Source organism: Phaseolus vulgaris, chromosome 7 (genome assembly GCF_051622355.1).
Source record: "Phaseolus vulgaris cultivar YP4 chromosome 7, ASM5162235v1, whole genome shotgun sequence".
Classification (NCBI taxonomy): domain Eukaryota; kingdom Viridiplantae; phylum Streptophyta; class Magnoliopsida; order Fabales; family Fabaceae; genus Phaseolus; species Phaseolus vulgaris.
Genome location: NC_143504.1, coordinates 8,187,295 through 8,209,433, shown reverse-complemented (window position 1 = coordinate 8,209,433; position 22,139 = coordinate 8,187,295). Strand labels below are relative to the sequence as shown.

General features: G+C 31.9%; 1 pseudogene across 1 annotated transcript; it reads left to right on the top strand.

Annotated features, from left to right (window-relative positions):
• The first annotated feature begins 14,897 nt into the window (after window positions 1-14,897).
• LOC137828440 (uncharacterized) lies at window positions 14,898-17,811 on the top strand (annotated as a pseudogene). The gene is made up of 6 exons (XR_016522993.1): window positions 14,898-14,909; window positions 15,340-15,599; window positions 15,682-15,807; window positions 15,897-16,175; window positions 16,255-16,356; window positions 16,433-17,811. The product of XR_016522993.1 is annotated as an uncharacterized LOC137828440 (transcript).
• The last annotated feature ends 4,328 nt before the right edge of the window (window positions 17,812-22,139 follow it).

Sequence of the window (22,139 nt, the reverse complement as noted above, 5' to 3'; positions counted from 1 at the left end):
TTACCTTCTTAATAAATATTATATTTATATAATATTATTAATTTTAAATTATATCAATTTATTTTTTACAACTCATTATTCACAACTACAATTTTTTATGCATAATAATTTATGTGATAGAAATACCAACAATTCAATTAAAGTATAAAATTCAATATTTTCTCTATAAATATAAAAAAAACATATATTTTTGAAGAAATAAATATTTATTTGAATTTTTTAAAATTTTTAGCTTGAATGAGAATTCTTTTATTTCAGGAAAAATGAATTTGTTTAAGTAAAAATTGAGTCATGTCAAACTTTTCTAGTACACATTGATTTTTTATTTATCGAAAATACATTGATTTGAGTAAAATTCACTATAAGCATGTATTCAACTTAAATAAATTGTTTCTAAATCACAATTTTTCCAATTCGAAGTTCTAATTTCCTTTTTTTAAATTTTAACCATTTGCAAACATTTGACAATACCTTAACAACCTCTAAATTTTTTTTTCAAATCTTTAACACAAAAAACAATGTTTAAAGCAATGATAATCAATTTAATGTTTAAGATAATCGTTATGGTGATTTTTCCATTTGATAATTGGTTATCCAATATTTTTGAAAAATTCACAATTGATTATACAATATTTTTGAATTGAACATCGATCATATATGTGTCATGTAGTGATTTTTTTATTAAATAATTTACGAATATTAATTGGTATTAGTTGAAGGTTTTTCTTCTTACAATTTGCAACGTTTTTCAATTAATTGTTATAAGGGTTTTATTTATCGATCAGAATTATTTCAATTCACATTAATTAGAGATATCTTTTCAATAAGATGGGCTAAAGTTTATTTTTTGAACTTTTCAAACTATTAACAACTATAAAAATGTTCCAACTAACATTTGGACAAAATAGTGAAGGTTTCATTGAAAGTTTTTCCTTTTTTTACATAAAAAAAATATATTGACAACGTAACATTGATGACGTTGATCGAACAAAAATGTTAACATAAAAAAAAACAAAAAGGTAGCATCCAAAATAAAACTAGCTAGTAATTATAAAAAAATAATTCTACATACATTGTCTAAACAAACTAACTAATATTAATTAAAAAATGACTTTATCTATCTACAAATAAATAATTTTAGTAAAATTTCTTTATCAACTTTGATTATAGAAAGTGTTATAAAGTAGTTACATATGTCACTCATAAAAGAATTTAGCTAAGATTTGTTAAAGTTGGTAGAATAATAAACTAATTATTGTAAGATGTAATGATATTTTAATATTAAATTTTAAAATAAATCAGAGTACATAATCTCTATAAACAAAAGTTAAACGTTGATTTCTAAGTTTATAAAATTTAATTTTAAAAAACTTTTTTTCTTTGTATTATTTTTTACTTTAAAAATTATTCTTATGGAGAATTGGGATATTAAGGTCTGATGAGTCGATTTAGATCGATTATAACTTTATTTTGGATTGATTTTTAAAATACTTACCAAGGGAGTTCGGGTGCCAAAAAAATGATTATAAAGAAATTGTTGACAATGCATGCTTCAATCCAAGTAAGGGCGAGCTAGTAATACTTTTATATAATGTAATGGTTTCAGTGAATGTATGTGTCATATGATGAAATTGTGGTTAAATATTGTGGCATGGGTTGTTGTTTGTCTAATATTTACTCTGTAAATGTTTAGGAAGGAGAAGAAACCCTTAAAATGGTGAAAAACTTTTGAAAATATTGAGTTTGAGTTGTTTGGCATGTTATTGGATCATGAATCGCTAAAGCAACGTGTTGCCGCTCACGCCAGATCCAAGCAGTGTGCAATCATTGCACTCATTGCCTAGCATCACTAAAGCATTTTGTCAGTCACTTAAGTGACGTGGAGTATAACTTTAGTGTTACCTTGTAGCTTGAGTAAGAGAGATGTAAAATTATTATCTCTCCTCTTGAAACATATCAATCAAGTGTTGGAGAGGATTCTCAAGCAATGTGACTTATGGCTTAAACATTATTTTTAATGCTTAAGCGAGGTGTAAAAATGATGTACAAGTGTCTTAACGTGAGGTCGTGTGGGATACATGGCCTAAGCGCTCAAGCAATGGTTAGATGCTCAAACGTCCAAAGACAATAAAGAAATTCTCTGAAACTTATTGGATTTCTTTCACATGGTGGTAGTCTCTCAAGCATTGACTATAATGCACACGTGAGGAACACTCAAGCAATGAGACCGTCGTTGGAGCGAGGGGGGCCCTAAGAGAGTAATGCTCTTGGGTCACATTTCACTCAAGCGTTGATAGTGTTGCTCAAGCAAAATGGATGATGTCTCGCTTATATTGATGAGGAGGTCAATATGATCTTGCTCAAATAATGGTATGTTGAAATGAGGATAATGTTGAGTCTGTTATATGTTTTTATACATGTTTACTCTAATGATATGATGTATAAATGATGAGACTAATTATATATGTCTTAGATATGTATAATATATTATTAATGTTGAAATGCATAACATGATGTATGCATGACATATGTATTTTTTTGGTAGTCCTTCGTTATATATATGTATATGTGTTTGTCTATATGTATATAAGGTTTGACCTTATATAGGTGACCTAAATGGGTAATTTGTATGACTTTGGTGGGTGCATGGATACTTAGGGAAGTATAAGAACTTAGATGATGATAAACTTGGATTCACGATTCTCTAATAATTTAAATAAGACTTTAAATGAGGAGAAACTGAAAGAGACTTATATATGGTTGGTAGAAAATGTTGTGTGCCATCTAGAACTTGTTTATCATGGTCTATAGTCTTCTAGAGGATGCCTTGCATTTTGTCAAAACATGATGCGTGACTAAATGTGAATTCATTACATCCATATGCATAATATGAGTATAATTATGATTTAATGATGATGGTGACATGCATGATGGTATGTGTTTATGTGTTTGTACTCTAATGATCGGACATGATACAAAACAAATGTAGCTATAGGTGAGAATGGAAGTGAGTAGACTTCTCATTGGTACCTATGTTGGTAAAATAAATAACTTTGGTAAATGTTGGAAGAAAATCAACTTTGACTAACATGAAGTAAAAATTACTATCATCAAATAAAAAATATCATTGATATTGACAAAAAAACACCTTAATTAAAAGAAATACTCACCAACATTATTAAAAAAAATGTTAAATTCCCATCACAATTCAACATTATTAAAAAAATGTTAAATTCCCATCACAATTGAATGAATGATTTTTTAATTTCAATTCAATCAATAATCTAAAGTCAAGAATATATTAGTTGAATAAAAAAGAGAATATAAAAAAATAAAATATATGAGTATATAAAAAATTTAAAATTTATACTTTTTAAGTATAATTTAAATTTTTACTTTTAAATAATCAAATTACTTTACTAAATTTTTTATAATTTTAATTTTTTAAAAATCTCTCAAGATAATATATTTTGTCCTAAAACTTTTGTAATGTTTTATAAAGATAAATTACCTTCTAAAATATTCTGAATGCAAGTATTATACTACATATATAATACTTGCAAATCATTAAATTTTAATATTCCTCTTAATAATACTACTTTTTTATTATATGTTTTTTTTGTTTCTTTATGTTTCACATTTTATTAAAAAAAGTAAAAAATTATTTTCTCCACTTCTAATATAAATTTATGTTTAGGGGTAGGAGATATTTTTAAGTGAATTGTATATATAAAGAAATGACTGGTCAACGATTCAGATATGGTAGACTTTGCAGTAGTAATTTATTTAGTCAAATTGTACAATGAATTTTGCCCCTCACTTAAATACATATTTTAAACTTGACAGAGTGCATGCACTACAATGTAATTAATAATTTTAAAAAGGACGAGACTTACAATATTTTTTCTTTTACTTATTTTGCTATCTTTCTTTTTTCTACTTTTTTTTTCAACCAAATATCTTTAATTCTTTATTTATTTCTTATCTATTTTTAATTCATTCCCTCATATATTTATTCCAATAAAATGGAATCTTAGTAAAAAACCAAAGAAGATTTAAATATATTTTAAGTTTTAGTAGATATGGTTCATCCCACTATAATTCCTTAAAAACTATTTAATAAATTTAAATCTCTAAAATTCTCTTACCACCATTTCTAGTCCTTATTACTAATTATATAATCAATTTAACGGTAAAAATAAAATAGATTAATTAATATAATTAAGATAAAATAATATTTCAAATTAAGAGGATTATAATATTTTTGAGATATAATTTAATTAAGTAATATATATTAATCATATATATAGTCATTCAATTATTTACTTTGAATACTGTATTTTTATTAAAAATAATAATATTCCTTAGAACTTATAATTTATTTTCTATATACTAATTTTGATATTACAATATTGAATCGTCGTAAAATAATTTTGATGTATCGTAAACAAATATTTTATATAAAAAATTAAAATAATAAAATATATATTAAATTTTAGAATTAATAATTATAACATATTGAAATTATATGTAATATAAAGAAAAATATATTTTTTATCTTTACATAATTTAAAACTATTATAAAAGAATTGATTTAAACATATAAATGTTGTTCTTATTTAATCCAAATAAATATCATTTTCTCTTATTTAAGCATCTCTAGTTATTTTTAATTTTAAACGTTTATGAGATTTTTTGTGGTACCTTTTAGTCGTTCTTATTAATTATAATTAGTATAATACTGAAATTATAAAGTAATAATTAAAGTTATTAGATTTTTAAAGTCAACTATTTAATTAAGTATTATATTTAATATTGTATAAATAAGATAATCACTTATATATTTTAAATAATTTCATATATTACGAACACACTACAAGAAATTGCTTATTTAGCTGAAGAAAAAAAGCGAAGGTCTTAGGTCGACACTAAATAGTGTCAAATAAGCCTTCGCTATTCACAAAATTCAAATAAAATGTGAGAAAACGTGGATTATACCCACGCAAACTTTTTTTTAAAAAAAAAAAAAAAGTTGCGTGGGTGGAACGACCACTATTAAAAGTATAAAAATAATAAAAATTTAAATGTTTGAAGGTTTATCCCACGCTAAACATTTTAAATTAAATTTAAACAAAGAATTAAATTCTGAAGGTGAAGCCCACGCAAACAAATAATTTTTGTTTATTTGAAAATTCTTAATTGTTAAAGTTTTGAATATTTTGAGAAAATTTTGGGAATGCATTTCATACGGGAGAAGTCATCGTAGTTCATAGCCTTCAGCTTGAGCGTGAGTAGCGTGCCACTATCGTTCATAAGTAGCGTGCCACTGTCGTTCATACATAGAGGGGATCATCGTCGTTCACCGTCAACGCTTGAGCTTAAGCAGCGTGTCACCGTGATGGAGTAGCCGTGCCACCGTGAGAACGCAAACGGAGTCTTTGCGGTTTTGCCCTAGGTTTTCATCTCGATTCCTTTCTTTCTGTGCTATGTGTAATTTTATCTTTGATTCCTACTCTCATTTTTGCCCTAACATTGTGTTATTGATTTTCAGTGATTCTCAGTGATTCTTGCCCTAGCACCTTAAATTTTGCGTGCATCTCTCATGGTGAAGGTAAACTTAATATGCCAGAATCATAAAATCCACCAGTAAGGGTCCCCTGTTTTTATTACTGGATTCACTGGTCTTGTCCCCTGTTTTTATTACTGGATTCACTGGTTTTTATTAGTTTTGTATTTTTTACACTGTTCGAATATTACTTTAGGATTCACTGGCCTTAGTCTCTGTTGTTTTGTTTTTTTAGACCGTTCGACATTTTTTGGACACTGCTGGTGGCATGTAGTTCAACGACACCATGTTTATGTCAGCACGCCTTTGCTTTCAAAGTCTTTCTGTTCCTGATTGAACTCCTTCATGCCATTGATTGAACTCCTTCATTTAGCTTACCTTCTCAGTCATCCTCTTCTACTGGTAAAAAATAAGAGGCCCGTAACCTGTTTGAATTCTTTACATTACAGCCATTGGGTAGCTTTAAAACACTAGTGTTTGAAGCCACTGGGGTGTTGTTTAGGTAGTTTGCAGAAGTCCTAAGTTCGAGCCTTCATGCCATTATTCTTTCTATAGCTTCATGAAAGATTTTATTTACAAAGCACTTAACATACTTTGACCTGGATTTATTTGCAGCATACTGTAATCCCACTTCAACAATTGGTCAGCTTTGGTCTGAACCTTGTCAGCCGATCATTTGAATTTCAGGTTACTTTTCTTTTCTTCTTCTTTCTTCTCTCTTTTTTGTGGTGAATATGGATTAGATGAATATGGTTAAAGTTGACCTGGTTTTGATGTTTATTAGCTAGTTCTCCCAAGTTCAAACACTAAAAATCAGTTCCATTGTTTTTTATAATCATGCAAAACATGTCTCCAAGTAACATTATACATTAAATTTTTTCCCGCTTTCTTTTTTGTGATTAAATTAGATCAGATTATTATGCTTTCTTTTTTTATGATGCCATTTTTATTCCAGGAAAAATGCCTAGGACTAGAGGAAGGGATGGTTCTGTTATCAGACATAACAATGCTAGGCGTGGAGTTCACACATCTATGCATGGCGGTCTTGCAATAGAACTAGGGTCCATTCCTTATTCTGGCCCATCACCCCAATCCCGTTTTCCTCAATCCTCCATGCCCTCTTCCTCCACCCCTTCTTCTTCTTTGACCCCTTCTTCTTCTTCGACCCTGTAAGGATCTAGAAAATAACCTTAGAGTAGAAGTGGTATATTTTAAATGATACCTGAATATTTTATTATTAAAATGAAAATGACATATAAATAGAAAATTCAGTTATTCAGGTTTCATTTTAAAATAACTACCATCTCTCTAAAAGTTACCCTTTTCCTTTCTCTCCCTTCTCTCTAAGATTCTGACCTCCTCGTTCATCTGTTTGACGATCAGAGTACGCCATTAGACTCCTGGCAGCAAAGACTACAAGTCTACCCGATCAGAATCTCTTATAGAGTAAGTTCAGTTTTGTTCCTCTTTTTCCTTTCCTCTCCTTTTCTTTAAGATTCTGACTACCTCGCTTATCAGTTTGGCGATCGAAGTCTGCCGTTAGACTCTTGGTAATGAACCCTATAAGTTTGTTGGATCAAAATATCAGATAGAGTAAGTTTCTTCTTGACTCCTTTTTCTTTTGAGTTAATTTTGATCTTATTAGATTTTGTACGGGTTAATATTAGATTTTGTACGGGTTAATCTCTGTATAGTTAGATTTTGATTAGGACTCTGTGGTGCAGGTTAATTACCTTTAGCTTTTGGGTAGATTTGGAGCTCTTAGTGAGCATAAGCTAAAGTTCAGGTAAGGGAAGCTAGTCTTATTATTTTCAATAAAACCCTAGGTTAGAAGATTCTGGATGTGGAGGTGACGTGGTCACCAATTCCAATTATTTTTGCTTGCAGGATTGTCTCTCTTAAAGAGTAAAGTAATATATTGACTGGAATGGTTGATTTTGAATCTGTTATGAGAATAATTTGTTGAAACTGTTTGTGATTGAGAATTGAAAGTGTTTGAATGATAATATAAATGAGTTGAACTATTCCTTTTGAATATTTTGGTTGAATTACTTAAGTGAGATGTTTGAATGAGAAGTGGTTGTGTGATTTCAGACGATGATTGATTTAAAGAGCATATATTTGGAATTAATTATGTGTTTTAAGTAAAGTTTGAGATATATTTGGATTGTTTAGAAAGTATATATATATATATATATATATATATATATATGAAGTGATTGAGTGGTGCATTGATATGTTAAATGATGTATGTAATGAGGTTAAAGTGTGATGAAGACGTAGTATTTTCAGGAAAGGAAATACCATGTTGAGATTGTTATTAGGGTGTATTGATTTGTGAGTGTCCTGTGAATGAGACGATCCTGACTCTACTGATATAATGGAATCAAATAGATGAAGTTATTCAGTTGGTGAGAGTCGAAGGAGGTCCATTTGGCTGATTCTGAGGTTTGAAAGAACTGATCAGAGCATATCAAATGGATTTACCCTGTCATATGAAGATGATGAGATATTGAGATAATTATGTGCATGGCTGTGTGGGTTTCACAGCAGTAGTATGACAGGTGCAGGTCTCTGGATGCTAATTTCAATACACGAGTCTTCCGGAAGTAGAGTCGAGTGTCTATGTGTTGTGAGTCAGTAAAAGTCTGACATATGAAAAATGAATTTTATGAATGTAATAGACACTTGATGGTTTGAGAAATCATATGAGAGTTGATGAATTATGCTTATTAATTTGAAATTTAAATTATATCAAAACATTTTATATAGATAGCTTATCCTGTTATTTGTTTGTTTCTCTAACTGTGATGATCGTGTATTTACACGGGAGCAGATGAGATTGCAGGTAATAGAGCTCCTCAATGAGCAGCAGAAGGATTAGATAGATTTAAATTGAATGCTCTGTTTTGTTTTGTTTTTAAACTTTTTGGATGTATATATTAAATCCTTATGAAGAGGAATATATTTTGAGATACAAATATGAGAAAACAATATATGTTTATATGTTAATTAGATATTGTACGTTAATTAGATATTGTACGTTAGTTAGATATTGTACGCATATTTTTTTTTTATTTTTTTTTTTAAAAAAAAGTAAAAGTTAGGGATGTTACATTATGGTATCAGAGCTGTTCGAACCTTAGGAGACCTAAGGGTTATGGGATTGTTTATATGTGCTTTAGTTAGGTTGTTAGTAAAACTTATGATTTTTTAGATTCATCCTAAATCTTTCTTTTCTGTTGTATAGCATGTCTCCTAGACCTCCTACCCCTCCCCAACCTTCTTCTGAGATGAACCAGATTGCCAGGGCTATTGAGATGATGGCAAATGCTATTCAACAACAGAATATGGCAATGGCTTAGAATCACCAGGCAGCAATGAATCATTGGGAGATTGCTAGATCTGGTGCAACAGCTTCCCATGTCAGTCAGTCTCAGGAGCAGATGGGACTGACAGAGTTCATGAGACACAACCCACCTAAGTTCACTGGGAATGCCACTCCTGACCAAGCAGACCAATGGATAAGAGATTTAGAGAAGATCTTTAGGGCAACCTTCTGCCCTGAGGATAAGAAATTGGTATTTGCTACATATTTATTGTCTGGAGAAGTAGAGTTCTGGTGGATGGGAGCTCAACAGATGATGGAAGCTAGAGATGAAGTATTAGACTGGGAGAGTTTCAAAGTGAAGTTTTTAGAGAAATATTTTCCAGATAGTGCAAGGTTTGTAAAGGAAGCTGAATTCCTCAGGTTGGAACAAGGAGAGATGTCAGTGAATGCATATGCTACTAGGTTTGAGTACCTAGCCAGATTCTACACCCAAGCTACCTCTGAGGCTTGGAGGTGTAGGAAGTTTGAAGAAGGTCTAAAACATGAGCTGAAGAAGACTATAGCTCCTATGTGCATTAGAGAGTTTCCCGCCTTGGTGGAGAAGGCGAAGATGGTGGAGACCCTGGAAAATGGTGATTCCAGGGTGATCAGATCACACCAAGGAGGGTCTTCCAGTGGGAAGGCCAAGGTGCAGCATCAACAACATAAACCTTATGCTAGACCTCCACAACATAGGACAGGAACATCTCTACCACAGTTTCAGCAACAACAACCATGGAGACCCACATGTTATCACTGTGCTGGACCCCATTTGAAGAAAGATTGTCCTCAACTTTCATCGGAGAGAAAGTGTTATACTTGTCAGAAAGAAGGACATCTATCAAAAGATTGCCCTAATAGGAGGAGGATAATTCCTGGAGGTAACTTGCAGTCAGGAAGAGGAGGAGGTGGTAGACCCCAAGCAACTGGAAGGGTGTTTGCTATGTCAGGAGCTGAAGCATCTCAGTCAGGTAACTTGGTACAAGGTGTATGTTATATAGCTGGTAGATATGTGAAAGTTTTATTTGATTCTGGAGCGACACACTCTTTTGTGTCGAGTTTATGTGTAGCGGAGTTGGGTCTTCTAGTAAAGGAGTTGTCGTTTGAATTGTTGGTCTCTACACCAACATCAGGAAAAGTTTTAACCTCTACAGTTTGCTCTGAATGTCCAGTAATAGTAGAGGGACGCAGGTTCAAAATAAATTTGATCTGTCTACCTCTTCAGGACTTAGATGTTATCTTAGGGATGGATTGGCTATCTGCCAATCACATTCTCATAGATTGTGGTCAACAGAAAATAGTGTTTTCAGATTCCAAGAAGTCATATGGGATGTCTGCTCAACAAGTGTGGTCAGAATTGAAAGAAGGATCAAAGTGTTTTGTAATCTTAACTCAGATGGAAGTTAAGAATGAAGAAGAAATGAGTAGTATACATGTGGTGAAGGATTTCATGGATGTATTTCCAGAAGAAATACCTGGATTACCTCCTAAGAGAGAAGTAGAATTCTCTATTGATTTGGTACCTGAAGCTGGGCCAGTGTCAATGGCACCTTACAGAATGGCTCCAGCAGAGTTGATTGAACTAAAGAAGCAAGTTGAAGATTTGTTGGAGAAACAATTCATCAGACCAAGTGTATCTCCATGGGGAGCTCCGGTGCTTCTAGTTAAGAAGAAAGATGGAGGGTCTCGGTTGTGTGTAGATTACAGACAGTTGAATAAGTTGACCATCAAGAACAAATATCCTCTGCCCAAAATTGATGATTTGATGGATCAGTTACATGGAGCCTCAGTATTCTCAAAGATTGATCTGAGATTTGGATACCACCAGATTTTGGTAAAGGCTGAAGATGTTCAGAAGACAGCCTTTAGGTCTCGTTATGGACACTATGAGTATGTGGTGATGCCGTTTGGAGTAACAAATGCTCCAGCTTTGTTCATGGATTACATGAATAGAATTTTTCGTCCTTTCTTGGATAAGTTTGTTATAGTCTTTATAGACGACATACTTATTTATTCAAGGACTAAGGGAGAGCATGAAGAGCATCTGAAGACAGTGTTGGAGATTTTGAGGGAGAAGCAATTATATGCTAAATTCTCTAAGTGTGAGTTTTGGCTGAAGGAAGTCAACTTCTTAGGGCATGTAATATCAATTCAGGGGATCTCAGTGGATCCAGCCAAAGTGGAGGCAGTGCTTCAATGGGAACGTCCAAAGACAGTGACTGAGATAAGGAGTTTTGTGGGTCTAGCTGGCTACTATCGGAGGTTCATTGAAGATTTTTCCAGGGTAGTAGCTCCTTTGACTCAGTTAACCCGCAAAGATCAACCTTTTGCTTGGACTAACAGATGTGAGCAGAGTTTCATAGAGCTGAGGAAAAGGTTAACTAGTGCTCCGATGTTAGTGATTCCTGATACAGGAAAACCTTTTGAAGTTTACTGTGATGCTTCACATCAGGGTTTGGGTTGTGTCTTGATGCAAGAGAAAAGACCAGTTGCATATGCTTCAAGGCAACTCAAAGTTCATGAGAGAAACTATCCAACTCATGACTTAGAATTGGCAGCTGTGGTGTTTGCTTTGAAGATTTGGAGGCATTATTTATATGGAGCTCAATTTCAGGTGTTCAGTGACCATAAAAGTTTGAAATACTTGTTTGATCAAAAAGAGTTGAATATGAGACAAAGAAGATGGATGGAGTTTTTGAAGGATTATGATTTCCAACTGATGTATCATCCAGGGAAGGCTAATGTAGTTGCAGATGCTTTGAGTAGAAAGTCAGTACAGGTGTCAACCATGATGATTGAAGAACAAAAGTTGATTGAGCAATTCAGAGATCTAAATTTAGGAGTGAAATTTCATGTTGATCATATTAGTTGTAGTAAGTTAACTATAACTAATGATTTTCTTGGAATGATAAAGGAAAAGCAGTTAGAGGATCCTACTCTGAAGCGTACTATGGATTTACTGGGTACAAATCAGGCTAAAGACTTTGTGATGGGAGAAGATGAGATCTTAAGATTTAATGACAGAATTTGCATACCTGCAAATGAAGAACTGAAGAGAATGATCCTAGAAGAGGGTCACAAGAGTTATCTTAGTCCACATCCCGGTATGAATAAGATGTACCAAGATTTGAAGGAGTCATTTTGGTGGTCAGGCATGAAGAAAGAAATAGCTCTATATGTTGCTACATGTTTAACATGTTAGAAGGCAAAGGTAGAACATCAGAGACCTGGTGGTTTGTTACAACAGTTAGATGTTCCTGAGTGGAAATGGGATAACATTGCTATGGATTTCGTTACTCATTTACCAAGATCAGTAAGGGGTCATGATGCAGTCTGGTAATAGTTGAGCACTCATTTTCTTCCAGTTAATTTGAGAATATCTATGACTAAGTTGGCACAATTGTACATCAAAGAGATTGTAAGATTGCATGGGGTGCCTTCTAGTATTGTTTCAGATAGAAATCCTAGGTTTACTTCACGGTTTTGGCAGAGTTTACAAGATTCTTTGGGAACTAGATTGAGAATGAGCTCTGCATATCATCCTCAAACAGATGGGCAGTCTGAGAGGACGATCCAATCCTTAGAAGATCTGTTGAGGACATGTATCTTGGATCATCTGGGAAGTTGGGATGAGATGTTGCCTCTGGTGGAGTTTACTTATAATAATAGTTATCATGCCAGTATTGGGATGGCACCATATGCAGCTTTGAATGGGAGGAAATGCAGAACTCCTTTATGTTAGTATAAGGACGGTGAAACAGTTTTGGTTGGGCCAGAGTTAATTCAACAGACCACTGAGAAGGTGAAGCAGATACAAGACAAAATGAAAGCTTCTCAAAGTAGGCAGAAATCATATGCAGATCAGAGGAGAAAGCCTTTGGAGTTTGCAGCTGGAGATCATGTGTTCATGAGAGTGACACCAACCAAAGGTGTAGGACGAGCTATCAAATCAAGGAAGTTATCTCCTAAGTTTGTTGGACCATATCAGATCCTAAAGCAGATAGGTCCAGTGGCTTATGAGATTGCTCTACCTCCTCAATTAGCAAACCTGCATAATGTCTTTCACGTATCACAGCTAAAGAAGTACATCCCAGACCCTAGTCATGTGTTGGAAGTGGATAATGTGCAAATCAAGGATAACTTGTCTTTTGAAGCAAAACCAGTCAGGATTGAAGACCATCAGAGTAAACAGCTCAGAGGCAAGACCATCAGTATGGTGAAGGTGGTGTGGGATAAACCATTAGAGAAACCTATCCATATCTCTTTTCTGGTAAGTCAATTTTCGGGGACGAAAATTTTTCTTGTTAGGGAGAATGTAAGGATCTAGAAAATAACCTTAGAGTAGAAGTGGTATATTTTAAATGATACCTGAATATTTTATTATTAAAATGAAAATGACATATAAATAGAAAATTCAGTTATTCAGGTTTCATTTTAAAATAACTACCATCTCTCTAAAAGTTACCCTTTTCCTTTCTCTCCCTTCTCTCTAAGATTCTGACCTCCTCGTTCATCTGTTTGACGATCAGAGTACGCCATTAGACTCCTGGCAGCAAAGACTACAAGTCTACCCGATCAGAATCTCTTATAGAGTAAGTTCAGTTTTGTTCCTCTTTTTCCTTTCCTCTCCTTTTCTTTAAGATTCTGACTACCTCGCTTATCAGTTTGGCGATCGAAGTCTGCCGTTAGACTCTTGGTAATGAACCCTATAAGTTTGTTGGATCAAAATATCAGATAGAGTAAGTTTCTTCTTGACTCCTTTTTCTTTTGAGTTAATTTTGATCTTATTAGATTTTGTACGGGTTAATATTAGATTTTGTACGGGTTAATCTCTGTATAGTTAGATTTTGATTAGGACTCTGTGGTGCAGGTTAATTACCTTTAGCTTTTGGGTAGATTTGGAGCTCTTAGTGAGCATAAGCTAAAGTTCAGGTAAGGGAAGCTAGTCTTATTATTTTCAATAAAACCCTAGGTTAGAAGATTCTGGATGTGGAGGTGACGTGGTCACCAATTCCAATTATTTTTGCTTGCAGGATTGTCTCTCTTAAAGAGTAAAGTAATATATTGACTGGAATGGTTGATTTTGAATCTGTTATGAGAATAATTTGTTGAAACTGTTTGTGATTGAGAATTGAAAGTGTTTGAATGATAATATAAATGAGTTGAACTATTCCTTTTGAATATTTTGGTTGAATTACTTAAGTGAGATGTTTGAATGAGAAGTGGTTGTGTGATTTCAGACGATGATTGATTTAAAGAGCATATATTTGGAATTAATTATGTGTTTTAAGTAAAGTTTGAGATATATTTGGATTGTTTAGAAAGTATATATATATATATATATATATATATATATGAAGTGATTGAGTGGTGCATTGATATGTTAAATGATGTATGTAATGAGGTTAAAGTGTGATGAAGACGTAGTATTTTCAGGAAAGGAAATACCATGTTGAGATTGTTATTAGGGTGTATTGATTTGTGAGTGTCCTGTGAATGAGACGATCCTGACTCTACTGATATAATGGAATCAAATAGATGAAGTTATTCAGTTGGTGAGAGTCGAAGGAGGTCCATTTGGCTGATTCTGAGGTTTGAAAGAACTGATCAGAGCATATCAAATGGATTTACCTGTCATATGAAGATGATGAGATATTGAGATAATTATGTGCATGGCTGTGTGGGTTTCACAGCAGTAGTATGACAGGTGCAGGTCTCTGGATGCTAATTTCAATACACGAGTCTTCCGGAAGTAGAGTCGAGTGTCTATGTGTTGTGAGTCAGTAAAAGTCTGACATATGAAAAATGAATTGGTTTGAGAAATCATATGAGAATTGATGAATTATGCTTATTAATTTGAAATTTAAATTATATCAAAACATTTTATATAGATAGCTTATCCTGTAATTTGTTTGTGTTTGTTTCTCTAACTGTGATGATCGTGTATTTACACGGGAGCAGATGAGATTGCAGGTAATAGAGCTCCTCAATGAGCAGCAGAAGGATTAGATAGATTTAAATTGAATGCTCTGTTTTGTTTTGTTTTTAAACTTTTTGGATGTATATATTAAATCCTTATGAAGAGGAATATATTTTGAGATACAAATATGAGAAAACAATATATGTTTATATGTTAATTAGATATTGTACGTTAATTAGATATTGTACGTTAGTTAGATATTGTACGCATATTTTTTTTTTATTTATTTTTTTTTAAAAGTAAAAGTTAGGGATGTTACAGACCCCTTCCTCCTCAACCCCCTCCTCATCCTTTCGTTCTGCTGTGTGACAGGACAATGTTCCTCCTTATACCTCTCGTATTATACCAGTGCTGTCGCCCGTGGCTCTAGCAGTCCAATATTCGTATACTCCGACGCTCTTTCCCACTTACATTCCATTATAGTCCACATCTAATCCCTCATTAGTTCACTTCTCTAGTGCTCCATCCGTTCAGGTGACTCCTCAAATTCTAGTGCAACCCACTCTTACATCAGTTCAGCCCACTCGGGCATCAGTGCAACCCACTCATACATCAGTTCAGCCTACTCAGGCATCAGTGCAACCCTCCCCTAATACGCCAGTACAACCCACGACACACCATGATATCCCTGATGAAGAACATGATGGTAGTGGGAGAGTCATCATTCGACCAGTGGGTAAAGGGTAAGTTTATTATCGCATTGAACTTTATTGTGAATTATTTGCTATACTTCATGTTTAACATTTTGGTTTGCATGTTTTGTAGATGGACACCTAATCATTGTGCTACTAAGGCAATTGGACATGCAATTAGGTCACAATTTAGGGTCCTTACTATCACTATGACGAAACACCAGAGGAAGTCCAACTTAAATGGTGGACTGAATTTAAGGTGATCTTAACATAACATTTTCACTCATTTCCATTTAAGCATTTATTATATTCAATAACTTTTATCTAAATCTGTTGTTCTTTTTACAGACTCGAGTGACTTGGGCCCCTCATGATGAGTGGAAAATTAGAAAAGTGTATGAGTCAAAGGTGAGAAAACGCCTCTCTGATATGCTTGGTAAAGCTAGGATGAAAGTAACTAGACCTAACTGGATTAGTGAACAAGCATGGATTGGTCTCTTGGACTATTGGAATTCGAAAAAGTTCAAAGAACAATCAATCCAAAATAAATTGAATAGGTCATCGACTCGAGGTGGGGCATTGCACTCTATTGGTCGTAAATCACACCTCGACATTGCATTGGGCCTAGTAAGTATCTATATTTTATTGCATAAGCCTAAATTTAGTAGATAATATCTAATATTGGTAACTTTTCCATTTATTTTAGGAACGAAAATTTGGCCGGCCGGTTCAACCCGATGAATTATTCATAGCCACACACACTAAGAAGGATGGACTTTGGGTAGATAGTCGTGCCAAACAGACTTACGTAAGTTATTACTCTACTTTTGTATACATGATTTATATTATTATTGTCCCACTTACAATTTTTCACAATGAACTAGGAAACCTACCATGAGCGATTGAAAGCCCTCCAATTTGACAACTCTGAAGGATCAACTTCCAACAGCCAACCGATCAATCCAACAACAAAACTTCAATGCTGGAAGGATGTTGTTGGAGGCAAGAGTAGAGGTCGATGTTATGGCACTGCAGACTTGGCTTCCAACATTCGCCATGGAGTGTCTTCCCTAACCCAACCTTCAATACTTTCTCCTTCCAGTGATTACTTTTCTCATAATGAACAACTTCATCAACAAGTGATGCAAGCAAATGAAAGAGTTGATCAAGCAACTCAAATAGCTGCTCAAGAAAATCAAAATTGTGCAATGTTGGAGGATAAAATAAAGTTCATGGAGAAAAAGTTAACCATGATGATGGAGCGACAACAGGGTGACACCTCAACAAGCACAAGTCAGGTTCACCCTCACTGTGCTCAGAGCTTTGATGATCAACCCCTGCCTTGAGTTCGTCCTTTTGTAAGTTTTCTTAAAACAATATCTATGTATGGTACTATAACTTGCTTTTCCTTGTATTAACTAGATTATGTTTCATTACCTTCATTGATGTCGCATACTGCTCTTGATGAAGTTTGATAATGTACAAAATAATCAGAAAGTAGAAGTTTATTTTCCTTTGGTGGGTGATTAGATAGTAGCAGATACTGATTTGTTTTAAGCAGGGTAGGCTTTAATAGCTCAACTTATGATTATGATTATGCAGGGGGAGTTAGATATCACGAAGTAGCTGCTAGGATTATGATGGTTTTCTGCTGCAGTTTTGGTGCTGGTTTTGCTGGTTTTTATGTTGTGCAAATGTTGGTTTGCTGTTGCAGTTTTGGTACTTCTTTTTGTTGGTTTTATGCTGTATAAATGTTGGTTTTCTGCTGCAGTTTTGGTGTTGTTTTGGTGCAGTTTTAGTGCTGGTTTTATGATGTACAAATGTTGGTTTTCTGCTGTAGTTTTGGTACTGTTTTTAGCTGGTTTTATGCTGTATAAATGTTGATTTATGCTGCAGTTTTGGTGCTGTTTTGATGCTGTTTTTGCTACAATTTTGATGTTCTTTTTGGAGCCTAGGCACTGTTGTTTTCAAGTTTAGTAGCAGGGTGTTAAGCATAGTTTGTTTGAGTGTGTGTCCTTGTTCTTTGGGAATGTTTGTAGTCATTTGTTATGTGGATGATCTCTTTAGTTTTAGGCTCTTTCTTGTTATGTTAAAACAAGAACCAAAGGAACCTAGATCTTTATGCTTGTTATTTTGTAAGCTTTCTTTGTATAAGGGTTGAGACACCCCTTAAGTGTTCCCCTTTAATTCATTTGACATGTTTCCTGTCTTGGTGGCATTCGAAGGAAACTGATACATTCAAAACACCATTTAGTTATTTGTATATTTGTTGCTTACCTTTCTTATTTTCCTCTTATGTTCTTCCCTTGCTTTTTTTCTTCCTTTGGCATGCAAATAGAATAAACTAGAATATTTATTTTCTTGATGAAGCAAAATATATAAAGTTGGTAATTTGTTTTTGGAAATTTTGGTTTGTCTGGAGGGTAAAATATTAAGAGTGTAGTTAGCTTTGCAGACAAAAGTAACTATTAGGCTTATGCTTTATCATTATGAACTACAGAGTTTCAACATTTACTTTACTTAACGCTCTCAATTTTAGCTTTTTAATTAAAAAATTTAAATTAGTTTTAGTATATAAGATATAGACTTTTACCATCATTATAAATCCTCATACATTCTTTTCAACCAAACTAACGTAACTAAATATTTCTTAAAAAAAAGTTATAAATAAAATATTTTTAGTAAGAAAAACATTTATTCATATTAGATTGCCCCTAAAATAATTTTATCTTGAATAATTATATTGAAAAAAATGAAATAGGTAAAAAAATAGGATAAATGCAATAAGAAAAAGAGAAATAAAGTAATTTAAAATTGATTTCACATTAGTTAATGTAATTTTAAAATTAATTTATTTTAATAAAAAAATAGTTTTATTTTTTAAATTGATTTATTTCAATAAAAATATATTTCAAACTAGAAACTGTAGTTACGTGAAATTCTTTGTGTGCCAAACTTGTAGGCTAAGCCTACAATTTTTCAAATAAATAATATAAAAAATATTTTGAAGGCTAAGCCCACGCTAATTTGTTGCCAACATGAAGGCTTAGCCTACTCTTATTGTGTACCCCTCGTAACTAAACTCAATCTATTTGGACATTTTGAAGGCTTGGCCCACGCTAATATAATTGTGTGGGCTTAGCGTGAGTTTATTTCACGCTAATATAATTTTCTGTGAGCTTAGCGTAGGTCAAACTCACAATTTTTTATAAATTTCCAAACTCCTTGTAGGCTAAGCCCACGCTTGACCTACGCAAAAAACACCCGCCATGTGTCATCTGCACCCGCCAATATATATTAGCTTCAAAATTCTTATTAACGCTATGCCGACGATAATGACATTTTGCGTAGGTTTTTCATACTTAGCCTTCGTTTTTACCCCACGATAATATACATTTTTTTTGTAGTAACAATTTTTTATATTAATTTAAAAAAATATTTTTAAATTATAAAATAATTTTTAATTTAATTAATCAAATATATATATATATATATATATATTTTTTTTTTCTAAGAAAAAAAATAATGAATCACAAAATATTAGTATATTATGAATAAAATTAATTTATATTGTATAAAGATGAAAAATTATTATTATTTTTATAGAACATATAATTTTAGTATATTTTAATAGATAAATATAAAATATATTATATTATATTTTAGATATACATTTTTTGGTTATAAAATTAGAAAATATTTTACAATAATTCAAAATTATAATATCAAAATTAATATATAGAAAATAAATTATAAGAGTTTAAGTAAATCAAAATATTTTAACAAAATTAAACTATTAATATATGAATGTTAAAAGTAAATTATTAAATAAAAAATAATATATATATATATATATCTTATTTATACTAAATAAGGAGTGTATTACTTAATTAAATAATGTGTATCGAAGAATCTAATTATCTTAATTGAAATATTTTTTGTTACTTCAATTATATATCTTTTTTCATTTTTAGAATCAAAGCAATTACTAAAAAATAATTAAAAAAATGTTAGATATTTAAAGAAACAAATATTTTGGTAGGATTGAAAAGAAAATAATTCATATATTTATAATAACTAAAACACATTTACAAAAATTACGTTTTTTAGTCCGTCATAATTAAGTTTTGAATCTCTTTTAAAAAGAAATACTTAAATCTAATTTATGAACAGTGCATCTAAATAAGATTGTTTCGAAAACTATATTTATGAAAAACTAAAATAAATGGACAATCACAAAGACATAACATTCCTTTTCATGTTACCACTAGCAAAATAATATCACATCTTAGGTTTTGAATTTGTAACAAAGATAAAACATTAAACAATATTAGTTACCATTAAAAAAAATAAGCATTCATGCCTATATAATCAAGTGCTAATCTTAAAATAGTAACAAAAACTAAAACATTGGAAATAACAATGATTAAGCCAATTGTCACAAATTTTGTTGATTTCTCTATATATTTTGAAAATGAGATAATATAAGGACTAACTAATAATGGATGATATCGATAAAGACAAACTAAGGTGTAAAAGGGTTGGGATACCCCTTTGTATCCCCTTAATTTTATTTCATTTTTTGTTGACAAAAAAAAAAGACAAACTAAGGTCTAACTAATAATTTTGGAACGGTATTAGTAGCTTTAAACTGAAAAAATTAAAACATATTTACCCAATTAAATAATTAAATAGCTACTGACTTAATTATGTTGCTATATCAATTGATTTATTGATTTGATATTTATTTATTTCATTATTATTTATATCATTAATTATTAGCTTAATCTTCCTTGCGATGCTTGTTTGATTTAGATTATATATATATATATATATATATATATATATATATATATTAAACTTTAATAAGAATACATTGCAGTGAAGAGTTGTATTATAATTCAATTATATATAATTTTCATATATTAAAAATTATTCAATTTTATAGTAACTGTTTTCAAAATCATGTTGATACTAATAAATTAATTATATACAAATATACACGCATATGATACACATGTTTTATGCTCTATAATATTCATGCAAAAATATATTTTGGTCAAACTCTCTTCCTTAATTAAAGAGAGAATTCGTTTACAAGTTATCATTTGGAATTTAAGAACTTTAAGTGTAACTACTAAAAAAATTAAATAAAAATTAATTTTAAAAATAAAAAATAATTAGATATTATATTGATTAAATTAGATATTATTTTAGAGTTTAAAAAATGATTGGTATGTATATTATTTTTTATTATTAATAAATAGTTTTTAAATTGGTATCTAATTAACTATAAATGTTTAGTATAATATTCAATTTAGTAAATATAGAAACTAATTATTTTTTGGTATCAAACCTTTCCGTCGATGTGAACTCTTGGGGAAGACAGTCTGTTATCCCTAGAGTAACTTTTATTCGTTCAGCGACGATCCTTCCACTCGGCATCGTCGGATCACTAAGGTCGACTTTTGTCCCTGCTCGACAGGTGGATCTTGCAGTCAAACTCCCTTCTGTCTTTGCACTCGAGGGCCAATCTCCGTCTGACTCGAGGAAACCTTTGCACGCCTCCGTTACCTTTGAGGAGGCCTACGCTATATAGAAATTGTCTACCTGAGATTATCCCCCGGCCCGTAGGTCTTGACACAAGGTTATAATTCTAGCTCTTTCAAAGTGGTATCTTATTGATGGTTCTGACCCATAAAAAAGCTTAGTTTTTATTTAATAATTGTAGTGTTTGAGTATAAAAAAAAGAAGAAGTAATTTAACATCTATAAATCTATTACCTTAAAGTTTTTCTTTTACTAAAACAACATCATATTATTTTGAATAATTGATAATGAATATGTTTGTAGTGTTTGTCTCCACAAATTGTTTTCCATGGAAAAAGGGAACTAGAAAAGGACTTTGATTGTAAGAAGAAGTAGGGTTGATATTGAATTAAAATTTGGAGGTAGGGACATTCAACTAGCTCTCATGACTATTACATCTACCAGCAAGCTCTTAGTTGGTGCTGAATGACACCTTATCTTTATATTTATTTATGAGAAAGAAAAAACAAAGGCACATAAAAGAAAAAGATTAAAGAATAAAATGGAGCCCCACAATTGTAAGATGGAGGAATAAATTAGAGCATTGAATTGGAAAGGGAAGTGCCTCCATATTTGTTTAAGTTTCGTGCTCCAATAACAAAATCTTATTAATTTATTTATTAAACAATCTCACGTGTGGTTGCTCTCCATCATAAATTAGATGTGCCTTTATTGTTTAAGCTATGGACAAATCACACTTATGTGCCATGTGATTTCCAAATATTAATCAAGTAAAAATGATTAGGTCCACATTTATAATCTCAATGTTTTCTTGTACAAAACCATGATTCACTGCGTAATGCTGCCAAGTTTATCTCATTTTGTAAGACTCCAAGGTAAATCCGAGTGTCCCAAAGTTTGTCTTGCACATGCACACATATTAAAAAAAGCCAAAGGGTTGGCTCCCCAAGTATTAACTTGAGTATTTATGAACTTTACATGCCCTTTTTTTTCATTTTTTATCCATGTAGAGGAAGAAACATCACCAACAATTCTCGTGGAT